This window comes from Schistocerca serialis, chromosome 3 (genome assembly GCF_023864345.2).
Source record: "Schistocerca serialis cubense isolate TAMUIC-IGC-003099 chromosome 3, iqSchSeri2.2, whole genome shotgun sequence".
Lineage (NCBI taxonomy): Eukaryota > Metazoa > Arthropoda > Insecta > Orthoptera > Acrididae > Schistocerca > Schistocerca serialis.
In genome coordinates this window covers 254,151,764-254,164,641 of record NC_064640.1, presented here as the reverse complement: position 1 = coordinate 254,164,641, position 12,878 = coordinate 254,151,764, and the positions used below count along the sequence as shown (strand labels likewise).

General features: G+C 44.4%; 1 non-coding gene across 1 annotated transcript; it reads left to right on the top strand.

The window, feature by feature from the left end:
- Window positions 1-11,224: 11,224 nt before the first annotated feature.
- On the top strand, window positions 11,225-11,299 carry Trnas-cga (transfer RNA serine (anticodon CGA)). The gene has a single exon. It is a non-coding gene; the product is annotated as a tRNA-Ser (tRNA).
- Window positions 11,300-12,878: the final 1,579 nt, after the last annotated feature.

The window sequence follows — 12,878 nt, the reverse complement described above, 5'->3', positions numbered from 1 at the left end:
CTTAATTGTGAATTGCAGAGTTGTCTTGCAGATGTGGATGAATATTCTATCCGTCGGGACAACTTCAAGAAATATAAAATTAAGACAATTTGTACGAAAACATGTTTTTGTAAAAACTTAAAAGGTCACACTCGTAGCAGCAGGTATAGGCACAGACGGTTCAATTGAAGGCGTGAATCAGGTATTTAGCGTGTGTATTCAATCGAAGCCACAAGTTTTCCAGTGGACAAGGTCTTCTCAAAATACTGTGAAATCGGCAGTCAAATTTGCTGTCATCGCGATTTAGAAGGCACTTCCGCAATAGCTTCGAAATGTTCCCTCATTTTTCATTTCATTTAAATAAATTGGAAGTCGGCCTGGACAATTTTTATTTAGGCTCAATCTATTGTGGTTAAAACTGTGTAATCACATAATTCTAACAGAATCAATGTCAAAATTTCAAGCACTGTAACGAAAACTAAATATTGCAATTCCAACGAGTAATACCTCAAACCGATGTTAGCTTATTAGCGTTAATTTAATTGTCCTCTATCCAGAGGCAGAACTCTCAAATCCTAGCAGTGGATGGAAGTGTTGTCACATAGAGTTTCACGACAAGGAGAAGCGAGGTGACAGCGCACATTTTCTGATTGCAAACTGTGCGCGAATATTCCCGCTTAAACTCAAAATGTCTCCCCATTGTGTTGAGGAAACAGGTCGTAAGCCGTCAATGATGGCGATAACTTCAGGTGGAACGTACACTGCTTGACACTTGCTAAGGAACAACTGCCAACTGTTACAGAGCAACCGACAACTGCTACGGAACACCCAAGCAATGATATTAAAAGGAAATGTAGAGAGCAGCAAAACCTGTCCACGAACGCTCTGTATGCATTCGACAATTCATGCAGTACGGTGTTTGACGAAGGTTGTTGTGGTACAGGTTAGTGCGACATTCAGTGTGGTACGACGTGTCAGCAAAACATCATGTGAGTGCTTAGGGTCGTGGAACAGCAGTCGGATGGCCCGAAGTGAAAGTCTCACTACTGTGGCCACAGTAATGACTGTGTCCAAAAGTGTCATCTCACGATTAAACGAGGCCGCTAAAGGTAGAAATGCTATGCGAAAGCATGCCCGAGGTCGTAGACCGACCGCCACACCGCATTGATACATAGCCCTAGTGGCAAAAAGGAACAGATCCCTCACTCCTAGGCAGATCACTGCAGACCTTGCAACCGCTACCGGTAGTTGTGTGTTTGTCAGAACCATTTCAAATGGTTCAAATGGCTCTGAGCACTATGGGACTCAACTGCCGAGGTCATTAGTCCCCTAGAACTTAGAACTAGTTAAACCTAACTAACCTAAGGACATCACAAACATCCATGCCCGAGGCAGGATTCGAACCTGCGACCGTAGCGGTCTTGCGGTTCCAGACTGCAGCGCCTTTAACCGCACGGCCACTTCGGCCGGCAGAACCATTTCGCGGAGATAAAATCAGGCTGCTTTTTATGCTTTTTTAAATGCATCCCACACCAACCAAGCCATCGTCGAGAAAGGATTCGTTGGTGTAGGGAGCATCTTTCTTGCGGTTAGCAACAATAGGGCAGAGTGTTGTTCTACGACAAATCCCGTTCGACCGCGACCAGTGATTCTGGCCACCAATTAGTGAGGGAGAGAGAGAGAGAGAGAGAGAGAGAGAGAGAGAGAGAGGCAAACGTTACACACCGGGGAATGTTCAGGAAAATTATCAGAATGACCTAGGCGTTATGGTGTGAGAGGATGTTATGTGCAATGACCGAACACCGCTGCTTATCTTTGTGCGAGTTCCCATTACAGCGCAGCAGTACTGCAGGGAAATTATTCTGGATCATTTCCGTGTGTTTAGGAGTGCGATAGGTCCCGACTTTATGATTATTGACGATAATATCCGAGTACAGAGGATCGATGAGATGTCGAACACACTCGAAAGTGAAGATATTGAACATATGGAATGGACTGTGTGCTCCCTAGACCTAAACCATATAGATCAAACCTGGGATGCTCTTGGCAGATGTGTTCCTTAACGATCACCCCATCCCCGAACCGTACAAGAACTGAAATCTGTCTTGAGGGAGCAGTGGGACAATTTCCCCCAAGGGCTCGTAAACAGTTTGGTAGCCAGCGTGAATAACAAGTGCTAAATGTGCGTCAATGGCCGTCGAGGGAATATTCCTTACTTGGGAGACTGATCTGCATCAGACATGAAGGCCATTTATACCTGTTGTGTAGAAATATGTACCATATTTCGTTATAAATACCACTCCACCTCTATTACGTGTGTACTGGCCTGTGATTATTCTTGTCGAACAATGTCTCTGTTCCTTATCAATTTTCAACCAGTGTAGATATTCTTCGTATTATTCAAGACGAGAGGATTATGTGCTGCTCCCTTTCGTCTACTTTTCACTCCCTTCGTCACCCATAATAACATAAATACACACTGTGCAGCACAGTAATTCATGATAGTCATCTGCGGTATAGCAGCTCGGTTGAAGCTAATAGTAAACTGCAACTTATTGTGGAGTACGAGGGGCGTTTGAAAATTCCATGCAAAAATAAAAACTACTTACGTGTTTGGGGTAAACCTTTTTATTTTTCGACATAGTCTCGTTTTAGACTTATACACTTCGTCCAACGCTGTTGTAACTTGTTGATCCCCTCCGAATAATAGGAGTGGTCCAGGTCTGCAAAACAGCTATTAGTTGCTGCAATCATCTCCTCGTTTGAATAAAATCTTTGTCCCGCCAGCCATTTCTTCAAATTGAAGAACAAATAGTAGTCCGAGGGAGCCAAGTCTGGAGAACAGGGGGGATGTGAAACAAGTTGGAATCCTATTTCCATTAATTTTGCGACCACAACTGCTGAGGTGTGTGCTGCTGCATTGTTGTGATGGAAAAGAACTTTTTTGCGGCCTAATCGCCGGCGTTTTTCTTGCGGCTCGGTTTTCAAACGGTCCAATAACGATTAATAATATGCGCCTGTAATAGTTTTACCCTTTTCCAGATAGTCGATGAGGATTATCCCTTGTGAATCCCAAAAGACAGTCGCCACAGTCTTTTCGGCCGAAGCAATGGTCTTCGCTTGTTTTGGTGCAGATTCTCCGTTGGTAACCCATTGTTTAGATTGTTGTTTGGTCTCAGGAGTATAGTAATGTATCCATGTTTCATCCACAGTGACGAAACGACGCTTAAAGTCCTGCAGATTCTTCCTGAGCAGTTGCAAACCATCCTTGCAACTTTTTGGTCAAGCGTGAACAATCGATGACCCCTCTTGCAGATAGCTTTCTCATGTTCAAATGTTTATGCAAAATATTATGTATCCGTTCATTCGAGATGCCCACAGCACTAGCAATCTCGCGCACCTTAACTCTTCTGTAATCCATCACCATATCATGGGTTTTATCAATAATTTCTGGAGTTGTAACCTCCACAGGGCGTCCAGAACGTTCAGCATCACTTGTGCGCATATGACCACTCCGAAAATTTTGAAATCACTTATAAACTGTTCTAAACGAAAGTGCAGAGTCACCGTAATGTTTATCAAGCTTCTCTTTAGTCTCCTGAGGCGTTTTGCCTTTCATAAAGTAATGTTTAATCATCACACGAAATTCTTTTTCCTCCATTTTTTGACAATCACTCGACTTCCTTGATTCACACGAATGCCAAACACAAAGAAATAGACCAATATGGCTGAAACCTGAGGTGCGTTCTTTCCAAAGATACTACTAACTAAACATAACCTCGATACGCGCCGGTGGTGCCATCTCTCAGACTTTGCACGGACTTTTCAAACGCCCCTCGTATCTCATATTGTCAGTACGCTCAGTCAGCAAATGTATAAATTCATCAAATGTTAATACGTAGTATTGTAGGTATAATTTTGTTGACATCACGTCATTGCTTTTCTACAATAACTCATATTAAATATTTAGTTTCTGAACGGTGCTGATAGCCTCAGATAAAAATTAGGTAAGATATTCGAAATAGCTGCTTCTCATTTTAAACAATGTTCTGGGTGATTTTATCAACAGAGACACTTGTTCTGGTGAGTTTCTTCAAAACTGCTGAAAATAACCACTTCAGATGGAAAGACATATATATTTTATCAGGCAATGAAAAAAATATATGCTAATGTTTCGAAGATTAAGTCGTTTCAGTTATCAGACGATGATATAACGAGGCAGGTTATCTTCAATGACTTCTCAAGGGCTCTTTCACATAGAGAGTTGGCTCGGTTATGGGCCATTATAGTTTCGACGAAGGCGGTTTAAATCCTCATTCTGCCATCCATATTTAGGTTTTCCGCGCTTTCCCTAAATGGCTTTAGGGAAATTCCAGGATGGTTCCATTAAAAAGGACACCGTCAGTTTGTTTCCCCAGTCCGAGTCTGGTCTCTTCCGCTAATTACCTCGTCGTTGACAGCACGTAAATCCCTGATGTGCCTGCCTTCGTTTTTTCAAGAGTACTTCGGTAAAACGGTTTGAAATAACGCTGATGCTTCTTTTCTGTAATTCACTGATGTTTGTTTACTGTAAATCGTTCTCGGAAATATTTGCGTTCCTTCTTTTGATTTCAGTATGTAAAAATGTCACAGTAGTAAAACGAAATTCCGTCACCCAGCTCCAAATACTCTACAAAATAAAGTTTCGATTATTTCAGTTGGACGCTAAATAAGAATTTTCGTTATTTATGTGCTGCTCCGAGTGGCGGTCAGAGTGATCTTCTTATATCGACTAGTTTCAGGCGGATCAAACTGGACTGGCCAACGTCTGCCTTGAGTGATAGCAGCTCGCCCATTCGCTTCTGAGACAGATTTTAAAACTATAAAAACAGTAAATAAGTAATTACAACGCCTCATTTAGTCAATGTTGTTTCTTGTTGCCGAAATTAGCATATTTTTAGAGTGATGATCCAGTAAGAAATGTTTGGACAGATATACAAAAGATAATGGTGGCCTTCATTATTTCGAGTGATCGTTTCGGACAGCTGCATTACAACCGCTGGTCGAATTTCTTTGTCGCAGACTGAACACGGGGCATGAAAATCAATATGACGCTCACCTGATGTATTTGTGAATATAGTTCATTGCAAGGTGTAAGTTAACACAGAGCTACAAACATGGGTTGATGAGATGGCTAAAATAGAATGATTAACCATGTCACCTTAAAGTCAAATAACAAATCTGTTCGTAACAGAAACGCATTGAATCATATGGGTCAGTTTCTACATTCGTAGAAGCGTATGTTTTGGTATCCCCATTCTGTGCGTTTAACGGCAGGAACATAGCAGTATGCTGGCTTTTACTTGCACTCATCAGTCACTTACGGCAACACATGCATTTATCAAAGAACATTAACACTTCATAGAGGAAAAAATTCTTTACACAATCAGGTGGCTTAGTAACTTCCCGGATATTTCTTTCCGTCCACCTTATGCAGATTCAAGTATGTATTACGCTTACAACTGTCCTTGTTATATTGGCGTATTTTAAAAAAAGCACATTTGTTATTAGAAGTTGTAATGTGGAACGCCGGCCGCGGTGGTCTAGCGGTTCTAGGCGCTCAGTCCGGAGCCGCGTGACTGCTACGGTCGCAGGTTCGACTCCTGCCTCGGGCATGGATGTGTGTGATGTCCTTAGGTTAGTTAGGTTTAAGTAGTTCTAAGTTCTAGGGGACTGATGACCATAGATGTTAAGTCCCATAGTGCTCAGTGCCATTTTTTTGTAATGTGGAACGGAATAATAAGAATAGCGACACAGTATCATCGCATCCCTTTGTGATAATGAAGTCTTCTTTAACTGACGCAGGTATCAAATACGTACTTCTTACAACAAATGTCGAAATGTATCTAAGTCGAAAAAATGTATTCGAATGAAAATCTCGATAAGTTAAATTTATGACTGCCGAAATGAATGTCTTCCATCTTTGAATTGACGATAAACAAACTAAAAGTTTTCAGTCAAATATACAATGACCCTCACAAAAAAATGCTGCACATTTATTATTTCTAAATCAGATCAAATTAAATATTGCTATAAAAATTATGTTGGATGAAGTTATTTAGGCCTATCTACATCTACATCTACATTTATACTCCGCAAGCCACCCAACGGTGTGTGGCGGAGGGCACTTTACGTGCCAATGTCATTACCTCTCTCTTCTGTTCCAGTCGCGTATGGTTCGTGGGAAGAACGACTGTCGAAAGCCTCCGTGCACCCTCGAATCTCTCTAATTTTACATTCGTGATCTCCTCAGGATGTATAAGTAGGGGGAAGCAATATATTCGGTACGTCATCCAGAAACGCACCCTCTCGAAACCTGGCGAGCAAGCTACACCGCGATGCAGAGCGCCTCTCTTGCAGAGTCTGCCACTTGAGTTTATTAAACATCTCCGTAACGCTATCACGGTTACCAAATAACCCTGTGATGAAACGCGCCGCTCTTCTTTGGAGCTTCTCTATCTCCTCCGTCAACGCGATCTGGTACGGATCCCACACTAATGAGCAATACTCAAGTATAGGTCGAACGAGTGTTTTGTAAGCCACCTCCTTTGTTGATGGACTACATTTTCTAAGGACTCTCCCAATGAATCTCAACCTGGTACCCGCCTTACCAACAATTAATTTTATATGATCATTCCACTTCAAATCGCTCCGCACGCATACTCCCAGATATTTTACAGAAGTAACTGCAACCAGTGTTTCTTCCGCTATCATATAATCACACAATAAAGGATCCTTCTTTCTATGTATTCGCAATACATTACATTTGTCTATGTTAAGGGTCAGTTGCCAGTCTCTGCACCAAGTGCCCATCCGCTGCAGATCTTCCTGCATTTCGCTACAATTTTCTAATGCTGCAACTTCTCTGTATACTACAGCATCATCTGCGAAAAGCCGCATGGAACTTCCGACACTATCTACTAGGTCATTTATATATATTGTGAAATGTAGTGGTCCCATAACACTCCCCTGTGGCACGCCAGAGGTTACTTTAACGTCTGTAGACGTCTCTCCATTGATAACAACATGCTGTGTTCTGTTTGCTAAAAACTCTTCAATCCAGCCACACAGCTGGTCTGATATTCCGTAGGCTCTTACTTTGTTTATCAGGCGACAGTGCGGAACTGTATCGAACGCCTTCCGGAAGTCAAGGAAAATAGCATCTGCGTGGGAGCCTGTGTCTAATATTTTCTGGGTCTCATGAACAAATAAAGCGAGTTGGGTCTCACACGATCGCTGTTTCCGGAATCCATGTTGATTCCTGCAGAGTAGATTCTGGGTTTCCAAAAAAGACATGATACGCGAGCAAAAAACATGTTCTAAAATTCTACAACAAATCGACGTCAGAGATACAGGTCTATAGTTTTGCGCATCTGCTCGACGAATCTTCTTGAAGACTGGGACTACCTGTGCTCTTTTCCAATCATTTGGAACCTTCCGTTCCTCTAGAGACTTGCGGTACACGGGTGTTAGAAGGGCTGTTAACAGTAAAAACACGCAAGTTAATAATACAGTAAGCAAATTTATTTATTGCAGTTGGGCTCTATATCTGCGCAAACAGTCTTCCAGTGTCTTAGATAAATTGCGCATGTTTGGTTTTAAGGTGACCCCACAATCAGAAACCACATGCTGGCGGATCAGGAGATATGTGAGGCCACGGAATGCCACTGTTCCTTGAAATTATACAGTTACTAAACAACTGGCATACAGCAGCCATCGATATTCATGCTGTGTGTGCTGTTGATGCTTCTGGCAAAAGTTTATCGTTATCAATAATTTTTGGAAGTATTTGTAGTTTTCGCCCAACAAATGTTTCGAGCATGGCGATGTACCGATCCGATGTGACTGTAGTAGTAAGGTCATTCTCTTCCTCAAAAAAATAAGGGCCTATTATGCCATACGATGACATAACACACCACACGGCAGCTATGTTGTTATGCGATGGACGTTGGTCTAGCTGAGTAGGATTTTCTTGTGCCCAGCAACGAAAATTTTGTTTATTGGTAAATCCATTAAGATGGAAATAAACTTCATTCGACATCCACAGGTTGTTAACAAACTCACTGTTGTCGTTTATCTTTTCGAGCATTCTCTCACAGAATTGCCGTCGTACTGGACGATGAGCAACTGGTACGGATCGTAATGTGAGTCCTGTAACGATACTCTTGGAACACTTTGCGCTTTGCAACTGTCAAGACAGTGCATGACGACGGATTGAACGGTGTGGGCTTCTTACGATAGTAGCTCAAACGCCTTCAATATTGCATAGTGTACGAACGGTTCTTTTACTTTGCTAAAGCTGTTTCCTCAAAATCACTTATCCATTTGTTTAATCTATGTGCCTATGAAATATGATCGTGGCGTCTTAAACTGCAGTGATGGCTAAATTCACCACGTTCAGGCTGCACAGTGTTATTGTTTTTATAAAAGGCTTTGATGGCAATAGCACATTCCGCAAAACTCCAAGTAACTTTCCTGTGATAGCTAAATGGCAAGAGGGCGTGAATTAGTTTTTATATGTCACTCAGCGTTAACAGTCGCACAAGTTTACCAATTTAAAAATTTCCTGTTTCTCTGAACCACCCTTTGCTTGACATCTTTGAATTTTAAAATACAGGGGGCGCACAAAAGTATGGGAACAGCAAAAACACAATAGATTGTCATGCCTTATACGGTGTAGGAAACCCGTATGCGTACAAAATAGCTTCCCGTCGTGTCGGAATGGATAAATATGGGTCCTATATGGTTTACAAGGGAATCTTATACAATGTCCAGTCACAATAATGTGAAATGCCTGAAACGCCTGTATTACCACCTTTTTCAGCGCAGACCGTTGCGAGACGGACAGGTAGAGAATCAGTGAGGTTTGGGGAGGTAAAGACAGAGATGTGGAGCCATGCAGACCCCAGTGCCGTAGCCAGCTGCGCTAGTTTTCTCGGCTGAGGTTCAAAAATGGTTCAAATGGCTCTGAGCACTATGGGGCTTAACATCTGAGGTCCTCAGTCCCGCCGGCCGGGGTGGCCGAGCGGTTCTGGGCGCTACAGTCTAGAACCGCGCGACCGCTACTGTCGCAGGTTCGAATTCTGCCTCGGGCATGGATGTGTGTGATGTCCTTAGGTTAATTAGGTTTAATTAGTTCTAAGTTCTAGGGGGCTGATGGCATTAGAAGTTAAGTCCCATAGTGCTCAGAGCCATTTGAACCATCATCAGTCCCTCAGACTTAGAACTACTTAAACCTAACTAACCTAAGGACATCACACATATCCATGCCCGAGGCAGGATTCGAACCTGCGACCGCAGCAGCAGCGCGGTTCCGGACTGAAGCGCCTAGAACCGCTCGGCTACAGCGGCCGGCCTTAGGGTTGAGGATCCTTGGCGCGAATAGCCCAATCTAGGTAGTTCACGGATTCTCGATTGGGTTTTAATTTGGTGAGTCTGGTGGTCAGCGGACTACGGTACACTCATCCAGGTGCTCTTCGAGCCACGCCCGTACGTTGCGAACTGTGTGATACGTTGTATTGTCACGCTCATAAATACTATCGTGGCAAGGAAAAGAAACTGTATTTAGGGGTGGACATGGTACCCAAGGATAACTGACTCTTGTGTTGATACGTTGTGCCTTACAGAATGACGAGATCATCTAGGGAATGCCCTGTGGCTTGCACCCTTCCGACAGTTGTTGCAGGGTGTTTGCTTCCAGACGTTTCACGCTGTACGCGCCAATGGCCTTTGTCAGATGGAGCATTAAACGTGCTTCATGTTAAAAGGTCACCTGTTGCCTCTCGGTGGACGTACAGTTGCGCTACTGGCGTGCAAATTCCAGCCTACGTCGCTGATGAACAGCAGTCAGCATGTGTGCATGAAACAGGCGCCTGCTGCGAAGGCCCATACGCATCAACGTTCGTTGGGCGATCGTTGAGGGGACTGCTGGTAACCCCTTAGTTCGTCTATCCGCCCGTTCACATCTCCACAGCCATTGTTCACCCCTGTGGTCAGTGGCGCACTTCATGTGCCGCACAGGTTTTGAATAGGGCCATTTGGCCATGCAAGGTATACTTTAAGCATGGCGCCACGTGAACAGTTTACACACTAAACCGTTCCGGAAATGCTTCCACCCCTGGCCAGAAAGCCAATGATCATGCCCTTTTGATCGTCAGATAAAGCAATCTGTTTCTGCATTACGACAACGACTGCACTCCCAGAATGAGATTTTCACTCTGCAGCGGAGTGTGCGCTGATATGAAACTTCCTGGCAGATTAAAACTGTGTGCCCGACCGAGACTCGAACTCGGGACCTTTGCCTTTCGCGGGCAAGTGCTCTACCAACTGAGCTACCGAAGCACGACTCACGTCCGGTACCCACAGCTTTACTTCTGCCAGTATCTCGTCTCCTACCTTCCAAACTTTACAGAAGCTCTTCTGCGAACCATGCAGAACTAGCACTCCTGAAAGAAAGGATATAGCGGAGACATGGCTTAGCCACAGCCTGGGGGATGTTTCCAGAATGAGATTTTCACTCTGCAGCGGAGTGTGCGCTGATATGAAACTTCCTGGCAGATTAAAACTGTGTGCCCGACCGAGACTCGAACTCGGGACCTTTGCCTTTCGCGGGCAAGTGCTCTACCAACTGAGCTACCGAAGCACGACTCACGTCCGTTACCCACAGCTTTACTTCTGCCAGTATCTCGTCTCCTACCTTCCAAACTTTACAGAAGCTCTTCTGCGAACCATGCAGAACTAGCACTCCTGAAAGAAAGGATATAGCGGAGACATGGCTTAGCCACAGCCTGGGGGATGTTTCCAGAATGAGATTTTCACTCTGCAGCGGAGTGTGCGCTGATATGAAACTTCCTGGCAGATTAAAACTGTGTGCCCGACCGAGACTCGAACTCGGGACCTTTGCCTTTCGCGGGCAAGTGCTCTACCAACTGAGCTACCGAAGCACGACTCACGTCCGGTACCCACAGCTTTACTTCTGCCAGTATCTCGTCTCCTACCTTCCAAACTTTACAGAAGCTCTTCTGCGAACCATGCAGAACTAGCACTCCTGAAAGAAAGGATATAGCGGAGACATGGCTTAGCCACAGCCTGGGGGATGTTTCCAGAATGAGATTTTCACTCTGCAGCGGAGTGTGCGCTGTAAAGTTTGGAAGGTAGGAGACGAGATACTGGCAGAAGTAAAGCTGTGGGTACCGGACGTGAGTCGTGCTTCGGTAGCTCAGTTGGTAGAGCACTTGCCCGCGAAAGGCAAAGGTCCCGAGTTCGAGTCTCGGTCGGGCATACAGTTTTAATCTGCCAGGAAGTTTCATATCAGCGCACACTCCGCTGCAGAGTGAAAATCTCATTCTGGAAACATCCCCCAGGCTGTGGCTAAGCCATGTCTCCGCTATATCCTTTCTTTCAGGAGTGCTAGTTCTGCATGGTTCGCAGAAGAGCTTCTGTAAAGTTTGGAAGGTAGGAGACGAGATACTGGCAGAAGTAAAGCTGTGGGTACCGGACGTGAGTCGTGCTTCGGTAGCTCAGTTGGTAGAGCACTTGCCCGCGAAAGGCAAAGGTCCCGAGTTCGAGTCTCGGTCGGGCACACAGTTTTAATCTGCCAGGAAGTTTCAACGACTGCACTGTTTGCAGCTATCATCGTCTTATTTTTCGTCGCAATCCTCTCCAGTTACCGTCTGTCACGATCAAGCAACACACACTCCGAATTATGACTTAGCAGGTGATGTTTTATCACTCTCTCTGTTCACTGTATAAATCTTAGATGCGGTGCCTCTTGTAACACCAAACGCTACAGCTACCTTGGTTACGGAAGCGTCCACCATGAGAGCACCAGCAATTGGCCCACGTTCGAATTCACTTACCTCGGACACAAGGCTCTCACAACTACACAGAAATCTATTCTGACCACGACTGACACTTGCAACGTATTGCGGTCGTGGTGCAGGTGACGTTCGTGGTCAAATGTAACAACGAAACCTAGAGACCTGGCTAGCATCAACGTTTATGTCAGCGCACGTTTTACGAGGGTTATTCAGAAAGTAAGGAGCGATCGGTCGCTAAATGGAAACCACAGTGAAAATCCGATGAAATTTTGCACAGGTGTGTTGGGCAGTGTCTCTAGTATACCTGTCGATCGCGTTACGTCGTTCTCTTTAGTTCTGAGCACACAGGGATCACATAGAGTTACCTAGAACAATAGTATCTCCCGCCAAGTACGAGGGCCTGGTGAGAAATTTCGCCTGAAGCTATGCAGCCAACATTACATAACTATTGTGCATTTTCTTATTCAAGACCAGGGCTTCCCAACCTTATCAGCTGGCGGACCCCTTCTTCAGTCGAACAGACATGGTGGACCCCTAGTCAGTCAAGAGCACAGTAACTTCAAATTTCAGAGCGAAACTCATGGGAACTGAAAGCTTCTTAATGCAGGTGCCATGTTCCCAATGCCCCCCCCCCCCCCCCCCCGAAGCATCAATAGTCTTTGGTTTAGAGATGAATGAAAACAACTTGAAATTAACGATCCTGTTTGAATTCCCATTGTATCCAGACACCAGACATTTACTAGTGGATTTACTCCCTTTGTTCAACACACTATAGCCTGATTAAAATTACTTGGTAATTGAAATTTCACGCGATGGAACTTTCTTCCTCCAAGAGCAATCAACGTCACGTCCAGACTGTTCGCTGTTGACAAGCTGTCGCTTATGGTCTGTTCACTTCCACTATTTGGCTACTGTTGTGTAAGGAGCATGCATATTTCGTAACAGTCGTGTGTGTGTGTGTGTGTGTGTGTGTGTGGTTTTTCGTGAAATCCGAAGAAAAATGTTCAAATGCATGTAAAGTTTTCCTTTGGTCGTCCTCCC